The following is a 21525-nucleotide window of genomic DNA, read 5'->3' as shown; positions in this document are numbered from 1 at the left end:
CCAATGTAATATTTAATGTGTTTTAGTTCCCACCTTCTAGGAACTAATTTTTGCCCCTCTGAGAATGCATGGTTTATGCCCTAGCTGTTTTCTTGTATAGAGAGCATAGAGATTTGAGCTATAGTTTTGGCATTTTTTTCTTTCCTTTAACATTTTGTTATCTAACTCCCTTGTCTAGATAAGAGAATATACCTACATGTAGCTCCTTTTTCAGTCAGTTGCAGGTGCATCCCTTGCTTTGCAGGATCCTGTGGTTCTGTTAACATAAACCATGATGTCATCTGCATAACTATGAAATTCTTTCCATCTTCTTTTAAAAACCTAAATGTAAAATGAGGAGAAAAAATACTATGAAGTGGCTTCTTTTGTTCTTTCAGTTTTCTTCTCAAGACTTAAGTCTTAGAGATACAGCTCAGGTTGCTTTATGTTTCTGATAATGACAATTACTTAGCTGTGTTTCTGCAAATGTTGGTGAGCTCATTCTTGGCAGATACTTCATACCACCTCAGGTTTATGCTCTAGTAAGACAAGGACTCCCATGGGATACTATATCAGCTTTGTATGATTTCTTTCATTTTCTCCAAGAGATATATTTTGTTTCGTCATTGTACAGCTTTGTGTTTATTTTGTTAAAGCTGTGGTTGTGTATCAGTCAGGATAAATGAGATTATGCTTCATTAGGAAAACACCCTCCAAAATCTCAGTGCCATCCTGTCCAACATTGCTGGTTACATACCAAAGGGAAAGAAAGCTCATGAAGGTTCCACTTTTAGCACAGAACTAGCACTTATAACTTCCACTCCCAACTCATTAGTCATATGGCTCCATCCAACCATAAGAATGGAGGAAACGCAACCCTAGTGTGTGCTGAAAGAAGAGGCACTCAGATCTTGGTGAGAAGAACTAATGAGGAGCCTCAGCTAGTACTAGGATTTTCTTTATGTTTTTCCCCCTTTTTTTTCTTCTTTATGTTTTTGTATTTTCTGTTCCATAAATAGATAGGTGCTCACTCTTCAGTATTTATAGATTATTTATAATTATCCCATAATACAAAGCCTCCCTTTCTTTCCTTGCTTCTGAATCACAGTCATTTTTTATTTTTTTCATCAATTGCTGGCCCCTTGATTTCAATTTCTCTCTGTTTCTTCGTAATCTTTATTTCTGCTTTGTTTGTTTGTTTTTGTGAATTTAAACGTGATTTTCTGGCTAGGTTGATGTATTTCTAGCCTGTGTTGTTACACTCTCTGTAAGGTAAGCTGGTTTATGGAGAGAAGTGCCTCAAGACCTTTGATTTCTCCCACAGGGAGATCTGTAGCCTACATTCTTAGGAAAGCTAAAAGCCTTCAAGTATATGAAATGAATCTCATGGTACCCATCATTTCTATGTGAACTGCCATTCTTTTTGCTGTTTCCACTTGGAAACTGCTCATTTTCTGGCCCATTCTTATAAGTTTCATAAGGTTTCCCCTCCCCAGAGCTGTACCCACTGCTTCCCCCATCAGCACGAGAATACTCAGTTCTTCTTTGATGGAAATTTCTCTTCCTGTGTCTCAGGGCCTCCAATGTGAAAAAGGAGATAAGATGATAAATTAATTGCTAATGGGACAGAACAAAAGGAAGATTTGACAGTCGCCTCTTTTATACCTTTGGATGGGTCAGAGAAGCATAATAGTACTTCTGACTCAGAAGCTTAAGCTGAGACTCAAAAAAGAGTACCTGGGCCTTAGATAACTTTTTGACACCTCGATGATATTGTCGCCTCTGCATTTCTCTAGAAATTGATTATTTCAATTGCCAGGGGCCGACTTTGGAATCTTTTCTCTTGAGCTGCATTAGGGCGAGAAAGCATTTATCCTTCTCTAATGCTTAAAAGAAACTTTCGTTATGTATTCTATAAATCTGAAATGTGTTTTCCATTATTCACCACATGAGCTCAGATTTGTAAAGAAACATAGAAACCGAAGACCTAATTTACTCTTTGTTCTCCTTTGTGGAAAACAAAACAGAAAAGGATAATAGCAAAGGTCTGGTGGCTTCAGCCAAAATCAATTGGGGTTTCAGATTCTGGATTGTGTGTGAATGACAAAAGCCTTGGTATCACTGAAATGTACCTCTATTTCATTTTCATAGTTATGCACAAAAACATTCGAAGTCCAGATGAAAGGACTAAGATCTGATGAGTTGTCTGTCTGTCTGTCTGTCTGTTTCTAAGGTTTGGCTGTGCTTTCTCCCTTATCGTCTCTCTTTTCTTTTCTATGTCTTCTCTCCCCTCTCTCTTCTTTTTCACTCTATGCTTTTTCACATTAGGTGTTCAGATGACCTCCTTCTCATTAGAGATAGCCAATGGAATTCATTATACAGAGCATTGGTCCCTAAGGCCGAGTATAGAGCCACCAAGTATAACCTCTGGTCTGCCTTTCTTCTGACACAGACATGTCCAGTCCACACTCAGCTGATAGGCTAACATGAAACCCCCTTTGGCCACTTCATACCATGAATATCTTGGCAACATTAGAATATTTACTCAGATCAGAAACACAGAGAGTGGACGATACCAGGAAGGTGTTAGACACCTGTTTGAATGATGCCATTTAGGTAAAAGAAGAACTATGTGATTTGAGCACAGACTTGGTTCACATTACGATTTTGTCTTGACTGTTCACTTGTGGCAAGGGCACACCCTACAAAACTCTGCCTCTTCCTATGAAAGCTACCCCTCTGGACCTAACAGCTTCTTAACTATGTCCACAGTTAACTCCGGCTGACAGGCGTAGGTCATTTGTCACACACGGCTGAGCAAGTCTCGGGCACTGAGTGAACATCAGCTTGTCTTTCTCAGGGAAGTGTGAACTTTTTTAGTGTGAAGTAAAAGCTGAAAAATATTCATCTTTAATGAAGAGCTTGTTTATACTCTCAGAAAATAGAATTAACCATTTTTAGTTCTGATCATGCATGTTATTTCCCTCTGCAGTCTTTGGAAGTTACCTGCCAAGGACAGAATTTGGTCTCAAGTGAGCAAGAAATACAGACAAATTAGGTGCCAGATTCCACTTGTCTAAAAATGGTAAATTAATAGTCCTTACCTAATGGTGTTCTTTTTACTTGAGTTAAGGCATAACTGGAATTTTCTCTTCCATGTAAAAGCAGAAGGAATTCTTATTTCTTTGTCTCGTCCCTCTCATGGGGTGTATGCTGAGTTTTGTTTTCAGTAGGAAACTCCTAAGTTCCAATTGCTCTCTTTCTGTCACCCCAGCCCCTGCCCCCTAGAAAACAGTCCTCCCTTTAGTCTGAAATTAAAAAGGAAAACCAGTTGGTGTTGCTCAGAATGGTAAAGGGAGATGGATGGGAACATTTGTTTCTGACCTTCAGCAAAAGAATTCTGTTAGTTAGGCACTATAAATGTGTTTCCTGCGAATGGGAGAGCATAAATGTGCTCCATCAGGATGGAAAAAGCATTTGCACCCAAAACGTGAAACACACAAAATAAATCGATCAGATTAATTTCTAGCTGTCAGCCCTGGAGGCTCATTTCCCATCAGCCACATCAGGAGGCAGAGGAGCAGTTAACTTCTAATGATTGGGAAAGGTGGGGACCACCGATGGATTCACTCACCAGTGATGGCAAAGGGCGCTTTTCTTTCACGATCCTGAATTTGCTTTGTCTGTAATCAAAGTCCTCCACTGCTGCCAGATGAGTGGGTGAGATGCCCTGAGGCCCATCTGCTCTCTGGCCTGCCACCCCAGTCTTTGGAATTGTCTGTAGGAGTTATTCCTTTGAGTTAAAAAATGACAGGACCACCCAGACACCTATTCATTCTCTAACTACTCAGTCACCAAGCAAAGAAAAGACTCCTAGGGGATGGCTAAAGCCAAGTTAAGTTTTGTTGAGAAAATTTCTAAAGCTGAGAGTGGCATTGGGGAATTATGCCACCAAAGGGTGTTCAGGTTACACCTTGGGCCATAAAACCTCAAATCATTCATAACACTGAAAGTTTTATGCATTGCCTTAACACCAAGTCACTTTCTGAACAATATTTTGTTTACTCTTGTTGCCTAAAATTGGTTCTGGATAGCTACTTTACTGATTTGGGTAACTGAACTATTTCATGATCAGTGTGTATTGAAAAACTTGGCCGTCTATATGGATCACAGTAACCAGATATTTGCCAGAATTCACTTCCCTAAAGTAGATTATTTCTAGGGATTACACGTCAAGTACCTTCCGGTGACAGATAGTCAATGAGTGAATTGGTTCTAAACCAAGGCATTGGAGAATGGTCGAGACAGTAAAAGTGCTACACTTCACTTAAAGCTATTTGTATTTAAAGCATTGATTCTGACTTGTGGCTTGATAGTTTAAGACTTCGATGGATAGTTGTAGTGACTCTTAAAGAATGTCTTATATACTTAGTTTAATGATGAAATGTTATTTAGTCAAAAGTAGAGTGAGCTGGTGATCTCTTGGTAGGTGTGGAATGTCATGATGAAATAATTAGATCAATCTGGTCTTCTGATTTTGGAACATCATTTGCCCAATCTGTCAAGTTTTCCCCCTCTTCCTACACCCACAGAAGCACAGATTTTGATTATGACACAAGGATGTCTCTCACTGTCCAAGAATATTCCATGCCCTTCTTGTCTTTCTGGATAGAGGATAATACCCCTGCCCTAATACACACACACACACACACACACACACACACACACACACACACACACAGTGTATATTGGGCATTAAAAATGTTTTATTTATCTCTACAGTCAACATGGGACTTGAACTCACATCCACAAGATCAAGAGTTGCATGCTCTACCAACTGAGCTAGTCAGGCACCCTAAATATTGGGCTTATTATATTGAAATATATGGACGCTATTCCCAATTGAATATCTGTCTAAAACTGGGACTGAGTTCTACTTCCTGCTTGTAATTACTCCTCAGTCTTTAGATGGTTTATAGTGCTAATATTAATAACAGTAGTCATTACCTGGAGTGGAATGTTTTAATTAATCATAAAAACACAGTGTGTTTTTTTAAATTAGATTCTTAAATATCCTTGCCTTGACTATCAACATGAATAAATGCCATTTAATTTCAGGAAAAGTTTGGTTTCTGAAATAGAATCTGTAAGCATCTTTTGTTGATTAAAAAACGCAAAACTTATTGCAACCATATTTTTGCCTGTTTGGCCTTAGTTCTCAAGAAACTAAATCTGAATTTGGTGTCCAATATAGGTGATAGACTTAATTGTGAACTTACTGATCCTGGTTATTGTTTATTCCTGGCCCTGGATAATTGAGAGAGTAAGATAATTTACTTACTAGTACACATAGGAATTAGGTTTTTTTCTTGAACTCATAAGCATCATTTGTTGTCACATGGAAGAGAGAAGGGAACTCAAAAATAGTAGGTTCTAATGGTGCAAGAGAAAATATTAAAGAAATACCCAAAGGTTGACTTGAGGAGGGATTATACAAAATAGCAATCAGTATGTGTGCACTTTACAATATTTATAAAATAGGGGAGCACCTGAGATGGAAAATAATGTGTGGCTGAGAAGGCTAAGGAAAGGAAAGTGTGGAAGGAAAACAAATTAGCACTGGCGAGTTCTAAAGATGCTTTTTGAACACTACCATGCATCATGCTTTCTGCTGATGAAACAGAGAAAAAAAATAAAACCATTGCCAAATACAGACTGAAGGAGTGGCAAGATCATTAGATGAGTGGTTGGGGTGCCTGCTTTTGAGTCCTGGCTTGGCCACTAACTACAGAGAAACTTTGAGAAAATCACACTCTCTGTAGGACTCTGTGTCTTCATCTTAACATAAGAGAGATTAGATGCTCTCTAAATCTCCTTCTAGCTTTAACATTATGAGTCATTTAAAAAGTGCTTCCATATTGCACAAGTATTGGGAACAGCATTGTCACTCCCCAGCATGTAGCCTGACCACAGCTCTGAGCTATAGATAGTAATAGGTTGGAACTGATCTCTTGACCTGGTCTGTTCTGACCTCCTCAGGATTCTGTGTCCCAGAAATTTTTATACTTATTCAAAGGGTGACAAGTCTGTTTGGTAATGTTTCCTTTAAATTATAGGAAACAACTACATGCTGGCATATTTCCTGTCCTGCTGAAATAGCACAGTAGTCCCATAGCACAGTAGTCTCAGAATAGCTCTTATGGATTTATTGAAATAACTGAGTCCCAAAAGGCCCAGCTGCTCATCAGACCAGAGACATCACAGGACAGGTGACACCTAGGAGACCATCCTAGGGTTATTCACAGTTATGGAATAACACATACTGGACCACTCCGGAATACTGGCCATGTCTTCCCCTGGTCACATGCTCTCTAGGGTGGAGTCTCATTTTTGATCCACTATTGCTTAGAAGCCCTTTCTCTTTCACCCCACATAGGGGGACCATCTCCTGTTTCCCTGATTCCCTCATTCGTTCTATACCAACTGCCTAATAAAATAGAAATTCCAACTGTCACTTTCCAAATTGAGGTGTAAGACCAAGAGGTGTGTTTTTCTGAGCAGCTGGCTGAAAGCTAGTTAGCAAACTCTCAGTACCCTCACCCACTCTGGACGTATAATGGGAAGCATATGTAGGGCTGTTGGTATGCTTGCCAGCCCCTAACTTCAGCAAAGAGAAATGGGCCCTTGCAAAGGCACTGGAGAGCTTGATAAGTCCTGCATAGGCCAGTGGAAAACACAGGTGATTGAGGTTTTATCAAGTTGGGAGACTCTAAATAGTGGGAATCAGTCTGCAGCAGCTTCCACAGTGAAGCAAAAAAATGTTGCCCTGGAACTGACCTAAATTCCCAGAGTTTGTCTATGAAAAGGATTGCTATTTCCTGTGGGTGTGAGATTTGGTGTGGAGTGATCCAAGGTCCTATTCAAGATGGCCACTTGGAGATGGAATAAACCTCAGTGGGAAAATAGGAGGTATTGTATTCTAGATTTCTAGGGACTGAGGCTGGGGTAAAGGCCATTGTGGAGAAGATGCATTAGCTACCTCAGCAAGGGAAGCCACAATGACAGAGCCACCTGTCAAACCCATACAGCACTTGTGTTGGGGCAGCCTCACTGTGTGGTGAGGAAAGGCATTCTTGCATTGCTTTTCTCTTCTCTCATCACCTGCCCCACCCTGGAGCCTTGAAAACTCTTGTTAACAAGTTGGGGGAGCAAGAGCTGAAGCTGCCAAGTGAGGGAACTAAAGAGAAACTAACCAAGTGTCTCCTGAGACTTATTATGGTACCATCAGGGGAAGGAAAGGAAGTTTAAAGCAAGAATTAAGTTTTAACTTTTACACAGAATGGTATGCGGTAGGTGGACTAATGCTCCCACTCACAAAGATGACCACATCGAATCCCCAGCACCTGTGAATATGTTACCTTCCAGGGCAAAGGGCAGGTGAGGTTGTGGATGAAAAAAAGGTTGTTAATCAGCTGACTAACATAAGGAGATTATCCTGAAGATTCCAGGAGGGCCCAATGTAATCACAAGCATCCTTACCAGTGAAAGAGGGAGGCAAGAGAGTCAGAGTCAGTGCGATGGTGACTTCACTGGATGCTGCTGGTTTTGAAGATGGAAAGGAAACATGAGCCAGTCGGCAGCGTTCAGCCTCTAGAGGATAGAGAAGGTAAGGAAGTGGAGTCTCCCTTGGAATCTCCGGAAAAGAACACAGTTTTGCTGATTGCTTGATTTGAGCCCAGTGAGACCCACTGCAGATTTCTGACCTTCAGAAATATTATAAATTCGTACTGTTTGAAGCCACTAATTTTGTGGTAATTTGTTACAGCAGCTGTAGGAAAGTAACATACTGAATAACCGAATTGTGACTGTATTACTTCAGAATAGCTAGAAAAGTCATGGAGAGGGAAGAACTGGCCCTAGGCAATAAATTAAATGAAGAGAGACAGACCAGAAAGTAAAGTTACTTTAAAAATATATGCCCCACGACTTGATTGTTTGCCGTGACAATTACATTCCTAAGTTGTGTTATCTGCTGGTCTTTCTGGAAGTTCCCTGCAAGGCAGAGCTGGAACCTGGGTCCTGTGTTGCTGTCAAGTGAATCATCCATTCTCTGATTCTGAATGGAGATCATCTCTGAAGTCCAAATCCAGAGATACTTTTTGTGAGGCTTCCCTCAGTTGCAGAAATAGTTCCAATCAGGGTGATTGGTTGTTAACATGAGCCTCTGCTATTTTGCAAGCATCCTTGAAACAGAGCGCTAAACAGGCAGGTCTTAACAAAGGCTGTATTTTCTTGCGGCAAGAGGGTTGAGCTGTGATTGGATGCAGTCAGGGATGAAGCTGGAGATCTAGGTTGGGGTCGGCTTGGAGAGCTTCAGATACTAGAGGATATAGGTTGCATTTTTATCCCAGAAATCAGAGTGAGAGTTGGTCAAGATTTGAACTAGGGCAGTGGCACAAGGATTAGGAAGGAAGCCGACTGCAGACAGTTTGCACTGAAAGGTGACAGCATTGGTGTTTAAACTGAATAAAAGTCTGAGTTTTCTATTCTGTGTAATTAAGAGACTGGGCCTGTGTTGTTACTGAAACTAAGCAGGAGAAAATGGGAGGGGAGCATAATTTTTGGTGGAATCATACATTTGAGGTGAGTGTGGGCTAACTTTTTGGAGCAATCTGACCAACTCAGAAAATGGCATCAAAAGTCTAAGGAGGAATTCAGAGATTGGGATGTTGATTTGGGTATTTTTAACTCAAAGGTGAAAATAGTGAAGGTCATGGGAGTGAACAAGATCATCTAAGAGCATTGAGAATCATCTAGATACCATACCTGTGCAGTAGCAGGAAGAGCTTTTTAATGAAAAAAAAAAATTTATAGCAATCTTGAACATCTCAAGCAGGCTGAATAGGAGAGCAAAATTGAAAGAAATTGGGGAGTAGAAATGAAAGCTGAGGTGTAAACGTGACAAAGGCTGAGTAAATATTAGGTTGGTCCCAGTGAGTGGAGACAAGCAACTTTTAACAGAATCAAAAAGGATGTATAAATCTGAGCTGTAAATGGAGAGAAGAAACTCCGTGTGAATGACTGGAGCGTGGGAAAGGGAAGCAAAAGGAGGAAAATGTCAGTGATTTGGTGATAATGGCAGACCTGTGTAAAGAGAAAGTTATAAGGTAGAAGACGGAGCATGGAAGACAAGCTGTGTCGATTCCTATTGCTGAAATTAAACTTAAATGACAGTATTTATGCCACAGCCGGGCTTTTTCTATTCCGGTTGTGAGAGTGTAAAGGGGCGAGCCAGGCTCCAAAGTGCGTTCCCCTCCACTGTCAGGAGGAGCCAGTGACACAGAGACCTAAAGCCAGAAACTTCCATGCAGGAGGGTTGTATCTGTTATAGTCTCAACAAATTTCATGCTGAGATTAATGAGGGGGGAGGGGATGGCACAGTCCCTGCCTTTGAGAAGCAGATGACCTAATTGGGAAGGCAAGCTCTTCACGGAGAATATTTTTAAAATAATCAGGCCTGGGACAATATTTTTTACATAATATGGTAGGATTTCAGAGTCCTAGGAAGCTCATAGTTGCCCACATGGAGTAGGTCAGAGAAGACTTTGCGGATTATGTGGGCTTGAACCTCTGGCTAGGTAGAGAGAGAGGGAGGTAAGCAAAAGTATAGGATAGGGTATTTTGATCTTGGCCCTCAGGAGTTGCCAATCCCTGCCTATATTGTCTTAGCTAAAAGTAGCTGCAGGTGGGGATTGACAGCCTTCAGGAGGAGGGGGAACCACAAGGGACCAGCGTGTGGAGAAGGGGTGCAGCGTAGTGAGACAAACACAGGTTTGGGAGACAGAACATGGATTAGCCCTGGCTCTCAATCTCAACAACTGGGTGATAATGGGAGATCTACTTTGAGTCAAAATGTCCTCATCTGTAAAATGGGTTCAGAAGAGGTACCTTTTGAAAACTGTCTTGTGCATTGGCCTCCAAGCACCTTGTTCTCTTGAATCTTGTGTACATAGGTGCATGTTTCTTTCCATAAGAATCTGACTCCATAGGCCCGACCCTGCTCTGTCCCCTTCTCTTCCAGTTTATCATCCAAACAGGTGCCCAGGTGGTTTTCCCAAAACATCTGTCCAGTCATCACTTCCCTGCTTAAAGCTCTCACCATTGCCAACATGGAAAGTGAAAGTTCAACCATCTCTAGTGCTGACTTCTATCCCCATTTCTATTACTTGCTGTCCTTTTCTATACACTCAGTTTTAATGGCCTGCTCCCAATTTCCAAACACCCTAGGCTTTTTGAACCTGGCTCATATTATTTTTTTCTCCCTGTAATGCCCTTGCTATGTTCCCATTGTCTAGTCTTGACCTTACCTTCTCCTCCACCTTAAGATCTTCCATATGCCTGACTTTGGACTTGTATTATTGAAGCCACCCCTGGAAAACCCTGCCCCTACAAGCCCTCTCCTCTCTTGCGCTCCAGCTGACACGGACTTCTACTGCAGCACATGTTAGATTTCACTGCATTTGCTTTCTCCCCTGGCTCACCCAATGACCTTGGAGGTTCTGTGAAGGCAGAGATGCTGTTGCTTTTCTTTTGCTGGACTTCATAGAGTCTACCATAGTGATTCATTGAGTTGAATGAGTGAATAAATCGAGCCAAAGCCAAGCAGTGTTCTTTTACTAACGCCTTTTCTGGTGATCCCTGGTTGACCTGGGACAGAATTACACAGCTGGATTTTCTTTTAGGGCAACTTTTGCTATTTTCTTTCTTTTTACTTAGAGAGTCAGGGGGCAGGAAGCTAGACAAAGACTTGCTGTTAGGCTGAATTTTACTTTGGAAACTCCACATGGGAACCCTCTCCTCCCTGTCTTGGCAGGATGGGCTCAGTTTACCCACAGAAGTGTCCTTGTCAGAGAGGTAGAAGACAGTAAGACAGGTCCCCAAAGACTTTGTTTGGGGACTGGATTGGTCAATGCCTTTTCCAATCTGAATGAGCTGCATTCATGTTTGTGAGGTAAGGAGGAAAATAATAACCTGGTCAAGTTAGGACAATCTGAATATGACAGCCCTTGTGTCTGGGTGAACCTCAGGGGCAAGACTGGCCTCAGGAAAGAGGGGAAAAAAAAAAGACCTGTAGCAACCAAGACTGACTTTGCAATCTCTCTTCTCCAATATGCTCTCCACTGTCAATATCCAACTGCCTCCTTTGTGCTTTGTGTTCTCTCTCCTATTGTAGCCTGTTCCTCGGAAAGCATATTTTCTACTAAAGGTCTTACTCTAGGGGGGCATTTATCTCCCTTTCCATGTCAGCTCTTCTTAAATTCCTCTTAAGAAACTGACTTTAAGTTAAAGATGGGAGGCTGCCTCATTGGTTCTTCACTATCAATAAAGACCATGACTACCTTCCCCACTGGCAGAATTACAGGAGGTGCCATAGTGCTATATCTATTATTAATATATTATGTGTGTATATATAATATATACATATGGGGCCTGGAAACAGACTCTAGGTCCAAATCCTGGCTCTACACTTGTTGGTTGTATAATCCAGGCAAGCTACTTACCCTAAGTTTGTGGTTGTCATCTGTATAATGAAATAAATTATAGCCCGTTTTTTAGGCTTGTGGTGAGTAGTAAATAAACATCACATAGGAGTTTGGAGAATATGCCTTGAAGTAAGTCTGACCTTTCTGTTTATAGTTTGTTGTTTATTGTTGTATGACCTTGAGAAGCTACTGAACCACTTTGCCTCTATTTGCTCCTGTATAATACAGGAATGATAATAATAGTACCTACCTCTCAGCATTTTATCTAAAGAGAAAATATAAATGAAGCTTCCTAAGAAAGTTCAAGATTAATGCATATTCCAACTCTTCTTATTTCAGTTGTTGTGGGCAGTGAATGAGAAAGTAATTCTGAAAGAGTCTTAAGCCGTGTACAAGTATCCAAAAATCCTTGAATGTAAACTCCTTTAAGAATCCTGGAGATAGGGGTGCACGGGTGGCTCAGTTGGTTAAGCATCCGACTTCAGCTCAGGTCATGATCTTGCGGTTCATGGGTTCGAGCCCTGCGTCGCGCTCTGTGCTAAAAGCTAGCTCAGAGCCTTGAGCCTGTTTCAGGTTCTGTATCTCCCTCTCTCTTTGACCCTCCCCTGCTCATGCTGTCTCTCTCTCTCTCAGAAATAAATTTAAAAAACATAAAAAAATTTAAAATGAAAAGAATCCTGGAGTTAAAGAACTACATGGACTCTTAGACTCTTCTTGTCACTTTTATAACATTGAGGGAGGTACGCAGTGGGTAATAAAAGGTGGTCATTGTGTGTGTGCACATCTGCATTTCAGTGGAAAAAAACCTGAGCAATGACCCAGTTGACTTCACCACCCTGAAGACCCAGGGAAGTGCTTTGAGTGTTAAATCACAGGGTTTCACTTCCACCCAGAATATTCATGAATAATGATAGCAGTTAGGCCTCTCTAATTAAGTGTTTAAAAAAAAAAAAAAACACCTCTCAAATGGCTGGCTTCTATAGATAAAAAATTGATGATTTGAATATATATAATACATGTATATTACATTCTATTATATGTGTGTGTTTTTCCCCAGAAAGCAAAACAGGTACAGTGTGGGGGAAATTCCTGCTGGCTACAGATTGGAAGACTGGGCAAGGTTGGGCCCCACTCTTAGTTTCTGATTTAGCAGATCTGGGGGTGGGGGTCATTGAAAATTTGCATTTCTAATAAGATCTCAGGTGATGCTGATACGAGCCCTGGGTTATATCTGCTTTATCTGAAATTTGCCTTATCTTGGGCACCACCTGAGGAATCTTTTAGAAGCAGGAATTGTCAGGCCCTTTGCAGACTTCTCAAATCAAAATCTCCTCTGGTGGAATGCTTAGTCCACATCCAAGAACCAGTACATCAGAATCTGTGAGAGTAGATTCTAGATACCAAATTTTTTGTTAATGCTTCTTGGGAGTTTTCAGTGTGCATCCAAAGTTAAAAATGACAGAAATTGAGAGACCTAAATTGTGGTCTCTGTTTTATAACAAATTAACTGCATGACCAAGGGAAAGTATTCTAAGACCTTTAGAATAAATTTTATTTTTGATAAAAGTGATGGAGATGGGTCACATGAGAAGGAGAATAAAAGCTTGTTTGGGTAAATCTGTAATTAATACCCTTAGCTGTACAACTTGAATCTTCTATGGGATTAAAACATAAAAATCTCTTCTGTAAGCCCCACTCCAAAATCTCTGTAGTAAGGCCTGGGCATTGGAATTTCTTAAACTCTAGATGATTCTAATGTGCATCGAAGGCTAGAACCATTGGGTTAGAAGATTTCTAAAATTCTTTGAGTCCTACATCATATATTCTTGTATGAATTGGTCATTTACTTCCTATAGCCAGTGTCAAATCACTTGCTAAAAAGAACAGAGACTCAATTGTTGTGTCAAACATCTTTTATCAAGTTGCTTTCCCTACAATACTTTAGTATTTACTGCCTTGTAGTAGCTTTCTTAATCATAAAAAAGGAGTTAACTTTTTGTGGAACACTATTTGACACCTTGGTAACCTCTATCCTTATGATGAAAGTTAGGCATCCTATCTATTTAATAGAGGAGAACATGCCAACTTCACTTACTTGCCCACCTGGAAGAACTATCTGGTTTCACATCTGATTCTGGTTGCATTATGCCCGTACTTTTTGAACTACAATGTGCCTGGGTGTGGGCTCAAAATTCTGGTTTTCTAACTACCCCCGGGAATGGCTCTCCTACTATCCTGGGGACAACGCTTTGAGTAGCAAAGCTCTACCCCATATTCTGTCACTCTGAAACTGCGAGCCAGACTCCATGCCAATGAATGGCATTCTTATGAATCTTAAATATCCTGGTACATAAAAGGTACACCCTCCATATACAACATATTTATCCAAAAGAATGCTGTTCTCTTCAAAGTGGACCTTCTGGGATTTTTGCCCATATTCTAGAGATATTGCCTCCAACATGATTTTTGCACTGATTCTTTGTGAATTTTCTTAAAATTCTTGGACATATTCTTTGCAACATTCTTAAACTTAGCAGCTTTTAGTCCCTGAGGATATACTGGATCTTTAGAGAAGCTATATCTGGTGAAGTGATGAATGATGTAATAGGGTTTAGGTAAATAAATATAAAGGGATGAGGAATAAAAAGATCGTTGCCTTTGAAGAACATTTTCCCAAGCTCCTTCCTGGTATAGTATAAGCATAGAGAGCTTCATTGAACAGAGCCAAGGACATCTAGTACTGAAGCACTTGGAACAACTCACTTCCTGGTCTATAAGCAGGCAGACACCAGAAACTTCTTCATATTTATAACTGTACCATACTCCAGGGGTTAGCAGACTTTTATTCAAAGTGCTAAATATTTTAGGCTTTATGGGTCACATAGGGTCTTGCATATGTTTCTGTGTGTCTTTTATTGAAGTACATTTGACACACAATGTTATCTTAGTTTCAGGTGTACAACATAGTGATTCAACAATTCTGCACATTACTCAGTGCTCACCATGACAAGTATAGTCACCATCTGTCAACATACAATGTTACTACAATATTACGGGCTATATTTCCTATACTGTACTTTTCAACTCCATCACTTATTTTATAACTGGAAGTTTGTACCTCTTAATCTCCTGTATCTATTTTACCTCCCACCCTACTTCTCCTTTGGCAACCACCAGTTCTCTGTATTTAAGTGTCTATCTGTTCATTTGTTTTTTAGATTCCACCCCCTACACATGAAATCATACAGGATTTATATTTCTCTGGCTGACTTATTGCACTTAGCATAATACCCTCCAGGTCTGTCCATGTCATAAATGGAAAGATATCATTCTTTGTTATGACTGAGTAACATTTCATTGTGTGTGTGTGTGTGTGTGTGTGTGTATAACATCTTTGTCCATTCATCTATGGATGCACCTTTAGGTTGCTTGCATATTTGGCTATTATAAAGTTGTAACAAACATAGGGTGCAAACAAAGTTTTGAATTAGTATTTTCATTTTCTTTGGGTAAATACACAGTGGTGGAATAACTGAATCATATGGTATTTCTATTGTTAATTTTTTGAGGAAACTCCTTACTGTTTTCCAAAGTGGCTGCACCAATTTACATTCCCACCAACAGTGCATGAGGGTTGCCTTTTTTCTACATCCCCACCCAAACTCCTTTCTTGTCTTCTTGATACTAGCCATTCTGACTGGTGTAAGGTGGCATCTCACTGTTTTTCTTTTCATTTCCCTGATGATTAGTGATGTTGAATGTCTTTTAATGTGTCTGTTGGCCATCTGTATGTCTTCTTTGGAAAATGTCAAGTTCTCTTCCTAATTTTTAGTCCAATTATTCAGTGTTGAGGTGTGTGTGTATATATGTGTTTTAACTACCCTTTGTAAATGTAAAAACCATTCTTATCTTGAAGATCCTACAGAAACAAGTCACTAGTTATATTTGGCTTATGGACCTAGTTTGTTACTGCTATTCCATCAGTAAATAATGCCAGCTAAAAAATAAACATCTGTGTCTGCATAATATTCTGTCATGCAATCATGGGTATGCAGCCCTTGAAAGTTAGAAATTTATGTAGGCTTTGGGAAATATTAAAATAATAATTATAATTACAGCTTTCTTAGGTAAGAGCATTTATGTTGATGAAGACCCTCAAACATCTTTATAGCTCTCTTTCTCTCCCTTCCTCTTTGTGAACACACAATATTATTGGTGTTCCCACAACAAGTGTGCTTGCTATACCTGGATCCCATGGGGGAGAAAATGCAGTGCTCGTTTCAGGCAAAAGGCCACAGTTAAACAGCTAGCCTGGAAAGCACAAAGCTAAACATAAGCAAGATGTATAGAATTTCCCCATTACTTGCTTCTCTCTGAAACTATTAGTCAGAACACCGTCTTTAGCTTTATTTCACACAGCAGATTGAAAGGTCAGGCTGACTGGCCATTCACTCAGACAACTGATTCAGCTAGGACGGAAAAAAATGACCCACTGAGAGTGACAGAAAAATGGTTCTGTTGTAGGAAGTTGCCAAGCCAAGGCACATTTGAAGGACATTGTGGGGTTCAGCCTATTCCTATGAGCATTGGTTATGAACATAATCATGACTGGGAGTTGACATGAGCTTTTGCATGCACAGCTGTTCCTTCCATCTAGACCTGGCCATGGTCTCTTGAGGGCCAGGTGATGAAACCAGGATATATCTGGGGTCCAAAACTGTCCATGGCTCTGGAGTATGATGGCCACATCTGTTTCCCAGCAAGGTGGAAGTGGCTACTTGAAGGTCACCTTAGAAGAACACGAGTTCCATGTGACAGAGCCTATTCTGATATGGCTCCTAGGTGTACTTAAATAACTCTGATGCTTACTATCTGGCACAGCTCTGCCCTGATCTTTTTTTTTTTTTTTCTGAGAGAGAGAGAGAGAGACAGCATGAGCAGGGGAGGGTCAGAGAGAGAGGGAGATACAGAATCTGAAGCAGGCTCCAGGCTCTGAGCTGTCAGCACAGAGTGCAACGTGGGGCTCAAACCCATGAACTGAGATAATGACCTGAGCTGAAGTTGGTCGCTCAACCGACTGAGCCACCCAGGCACCCCAGCTCTGCCCTGATCTTTGAGCAGCATGGAAGTGTGTCAGATTTCAGAGCTGAGCAAGGCACTGGTGCATTTGCAGGCTTTCTATGGGCTTGGGGCCCATAGAAAGAAGGTGGTATGGAGCACTCAACAAGGGAGTTTCTAGCTTGGGAGTGATTTATAGAGATTTATAAAAGCATCAGTTATCAATGGAATCAGAAGACTTTGGCTGGCTGTGTGTGTGTCTTGCAAGAAAGAGCTCTAAAAGTTATAGGTAACGATGAAGGTGAGAGGGTGCCCCCTGGTATAATGATGTTAGATAGCTAGGTAAAAGCACTCATAGGCATTAAGCAAAGGAGAACTTGTAGTAGGAACAAGAGTATGAAGAAAGGTAAAGAGAGCAGAACTGGGATGAGAATGAACACATGTGATAGGGTAGTGGAGAGTATGAGTGCTGCTACATGTGGGTGGCTTTGCTGACATTGTATCAGAGCCTGACAGCTCTGTCCTCTCCCTGGTACCTGAGGGACCTGGACTACCACCTAGTCTGGGCATGACACTGGGTGGGCTTTCCCCTAGGGGCAAGCCCTGAAAAGGAGAGCTGTGTTCTGTACTAACACAAGGGGAGAACTGAAACTTAAGGAGAGAATGGGGAAAAGAATGAAATAAGAGATGTGAAATGAAGAGAAGAAAAGCTGGCCATCGAGTGCAAGTGAGATGGAGCAAGCAGCTTTGAAAGACCAAGCCTGGACAGGTTCCAGGAGGCAATGAAATGAAAGAATGTATAGGTGCCTGAGGGCTTGGAATATGGCTATTAAGGGTGGGAGCTTGCTTGAACATCATTTCTTCAGTTTCCTCCCTTGTGTGGCTCCGTGCTGGAGTGTATTTATCTCCCTTACGCCCATTGCTATAGTCTACTTTGAGCCCTCTAAAGCTGTAATAAGACAGGTTCTCAGATATCTTCCTGAAAACAATTCCCATTGCAGTGACCAGGCGCAGGCTTCTGCCAAAGAGCTATTGGGGGACCCAGTACCTTCTGTTAACTATATTCTAGGTCTTTGTCTTGAGATCACTGTGAAGACGGCTGAAGCCCAGTGGGTAGATAGAGTGGTGTCTAATGAAAGACAAAGTGGGTATCCAAGATGGATGCAAAATAACCATCTTGGCTAATTCAAAGAAGCCCAGCAAGTGGAGAGTGAGCCTTCTGTTTCAGGAAGGGGTGATTGAAGAGGCTATGCTGTGAGATAAGCCGCATGGCACTATTGACTCCTACTTGCTTCTCTTGACTCTGTTCACCAGCAAACCTCTTGTGTAAATGCTTAGGGGCAGTATACAACATCCTTGAGTTCCTTTCTGGTGTCCCACTACTGTCCCACCCGTAGCTCTCCTGTCTCCCACCAACCTCTTTTATTTTCTTCATTTTGTCCCAAAACTCATTGTTAAGTAGACCTGGGAGGGGCACGTGGTTTTGTAGGCTTATAATGTGATCCCCTTCCTGATCTATTTGATTTTCTTAATTGCACTGGTGTCATAAATATAGTGCCTTTCCCATTTCTTGTTATGCAGATGCTTTGGCATATTTGGCAGGTATGACAAAATTAACTGGTTGATTCTCCCCAAGTTTTCATATAAATCAGGAGTTTGCAATCTTCTTCTGTAAAAGGGCTAGATAGGAAATCATGGCTTGTAGGTGTGTGGACTCTGTTGTAACTACTCAACTCTGCCCTTCGAGTGAAAAAGTAGTTGGAGAGCATAAATAAGTGAATGGGTAAGGATGTGCTCCAATACTACTTGATTTACCAAAACAGGTGGTCATAGAAAAGAAAGACTAAAGAAATTTTAGGTAAATATTACAGAGCTTAAAGAAAGGTTCTTGTCCTAACATATTTCTCCAACATCTTGCACAGGGGCCCTGAAGTTTCTACAATGTACAGTTTTTCCTCAAAATTCTTAAGGACCTGAACATCTTAATTGGGTTAAGGTGTTATAGGAGGAGGAATATATTAGAGAATATTTTTCTCTAGGAGGAGAAAATAATTTTACCTTAGTGGATAGTTACTTTGATTAATCAATTAGCATCCTTTTCCTGGGTAAACTGTGATAAAAGATGAAGTAGGACTTATTTGAGGTAGGTACAGGTGAGGCAGAAGGTAGGAATACATCCAGGATAGGGAGGCTCTTGGAACTGCATTTATACCTGCTGTATGAAAAATCTTGTACAGGGGGCTGTAGGGACCATAAAGATGAATAAAACACAACCATTCTCAAGGAGGTTAAAATTTAATTGAAGATGAATGATATCTGTATGTCTGCATATCTAATTCTGCATGTATGTAATTATCCATCCATTTGTACATATCACAAGTAATGAATCAGACAATAGTATGTGGTAAGTAGTCACTAGTGGTACAGGCAGTAAGCCTGAAGACCTTTAGAAGAGCAATCTATTCCTATTAGCTGGTGTGAATGGGAAGTTGTCAGGGACATGTGGATCAGGAATTAAACCTTGGTCAGTTACTAACAATTTAACTGATGGAGGCACCTTGACCACTGCCTCCTCTCCGCCCCCCACCCCCCAAAACCCTGAGGCATAAGTTAGAGGTAGAGACTTCTCTCTTATCAAGTTAGAATTTTGTGCAAAGAGGGCTGAAGTCACGGATTCAGTATTGGCTTGGATAGTTAGATTTCTTCTGAACTGTGGTTATGGCCTTGGTTGCCCACTACCACTTGCCATCTTAAAATGTATGACCAAGCTATACCGAGTAGATGCACTCATTTATTCATCTAGATCTTCTTTTGCAAAATTTCCTTGGCTTCTGCCAGAAGTCAAGCACCAGATGGTTCAGGAAGGCTTTTCCACTGCCAGAGATAGATCCTGGAGCTCTGGGCTCCCTGATATGCAGCAGGAGATTCATCTCCCATGTATGAAGGTCAACATGGTCTATTCACTGGAAATCAGTTAAGATTACATTTATTACATGGGACTCTGAGAAACCAAATAATAGTGAAGAAGAATAATTCATTTCCTCAATGAAAGGATGGAGAAAACAGAATCCCAGGAGGCCTTCAGTAATTAAAATGGCATTATATTCACTGCATGATTTAAGATAACATATTCTAAATCTCTCCTATCCTTTTCACATAGCCACACATTATTGATGAACAGGCATCAAGGAGGCATTAGGTGATATTTTATTGCATTATTTTAAGCCACTGAGGTTTTTATATATGAGAGGTATAGATTTATGCTGATGATTCAGCTATGAAGCAAGCACATCAATTTGTTCATGAATGTGAACTGGTGATTACCTCCATTAAAGTCAACAGGGCAGACTGATCACTTTAATTTGGGCAGAGGCATGCAAACAGCATTAGCAAGTGGTATATGTGCCTAAGAACACAGACAAAAGTGCTGTTCTGTATCCCTGAGGAGCCCTAGGAATGCAGATTTGTGTTCTTATAGGTTATAAGCCTAGGCCAGGATACAAAGTGTGGTGGGGTGGGGAAAAAAATTGCTGCCTAGCATCATGTGGAAGGATTTTGTATAAGTTTCATTTAGTATTAACTACTCAATGCTGATTTGATAATAACCTGCAAAAAAAGGATGGCACCCTTTTCGAAATTTGAAAATGTTCCCAATTTCAAATCCTAGAACACAGGACCCTCCTAGATATGACCAGGTTATTACAAGTTGAATAGTGTGCTGCTTTGTTCAGAATGGAGGAAACCTGTAGGATTTGATAAATTAAAATTAGAATTGAGTATCTGTGTCCCAAGCTATGTGCTAGGTGTAGTGAAGCCTTCTGTCCTGAAAGAATTCAGTCTTACTGAGGAAACACTAAGTGACTTTTTAAAAAATGTTTGTTTATTTTTGAAAGGGAGAAAGTGCAAGTAGGGAGGGGCAGAGAGAGATAGGGACAGAAGATCTGAAGTGGGCTCTGTACTGACAGCAGAGAGCCCAGTGAGGGGCTCAAACTCATAAACTAAAATCATGACCTGAGCAGAAGTTGGACGCTTAACCAATTGAGCCACCTAGGTGGCCAGTAAAGTGACTTTTTAAGCAGTGCTGATTTACCCTGGTAGAATGTAACTGATTTGTGAAATGAAGGTTGGAAAGGTGTTCAGATGATGTGGTTATGGCTGAGAAGGCAAGGAGAAACAGTGTCAAAGTGCAGGATTTAATGCTAGTAACATTGGAGAATTAGCAATTCATTTGTTGCTGGGGGCTTTTTGGCAAGCATTATGGTCACATGTAAGCAAGTGCTGGAACAGTTTCCCTGACCCAGAAAGTCTACTTCTGACAGGTCAAAAGCCAGATTCCTAAAGATGTATGCTACTTTGTTTTTGGTAATAGCAAACACTGGAAACTCCTTTAAATGAATGACAACAGGAAACTGACTTATCAAATAATGAAACAAAAACATTGAGGAATCTTACTCAATTATTAAAGAAAATAATTACAAGTATATAGAGAATCTGGAAAATACTTGTGATATAAATAGTGAGAAAGATGCAAATGGAGATCACAACTTTATAAAAATTATGCATAATTAAAGGATAAATGATATGAATGATCATATGTAAAGTAGCCTGCCCTTTATTTTCTATCACTGCCTCTGTTACTTCCTACATAGTAATATTCACAATAAGAACTTATTTTTGTTTTTTAAATTTTTATTAGATAATTTTTGTGTCATCCTTGCACAGGGGCCATGCTGATCTTCTCTGTATTGTTCCAATTTTAGTATATGTGTTGCAGAAGCGAGCACTAAATTTTTATTAGAGGGAGAGAGGGGGGAGGGGATATATATAGAGAGAGGGGAGAGAGAGAGAGAGAGCGAGAGAGAGAGAGAGCGAGAGAGAGAGCGAGAGAGAGAGAGAGCGAGAGAGAGAGAGAGAGAGAGAGAGAGAGAGGGCGAGAGAGAGAGAG

The 21525-nt window shown here is 40.6% G+C and overlaps 1 protein-coding gene and 1 non-coding gene across 5 annotated transcripts in view; one reads left to right on the top strand and one right to left on the bottom strand.

The window, feature by feature from the left end:
* CTNNA2 (catenin alpha 2) overlaps positions 1-21525 on the top strand; it is a 957624-nt gene that overhangs the window by 818085 nt on the left and 118014 nt on the right. The window lies entirely within an intron of this gene.
* Positions 21262-21364, bottom strand: LOC144229578 (U6 spliceosomal RNA). Its single transcript, XR_013334527.1, has one exon. It is a non-coding gene; the product is annotated as a U6 spliceosomal RNA (small nuclear RNA).

This window comes from Crocuta crocuta, unplaced genomic scaffold (genome assembly GCF_008692635.1).
Source record: "Crocuta crocuta isolate KB4526 unplaced genomic scaffold, BGI_CrCroc_1.0 scaffold348, whole genome shotgun sequence".
Taxonomy (NCBI): Eukaryota; Metazoa; Chordata; class Mammalia; order Carnivora; family Hyaenidae; genus Crocuta; species Crocuta crocuta.
The sequence above is the reverse complement of the archived record's forward strand: the minus strand, read 5'-3'. Positions and strand labels throughout refer to the sequence as shown.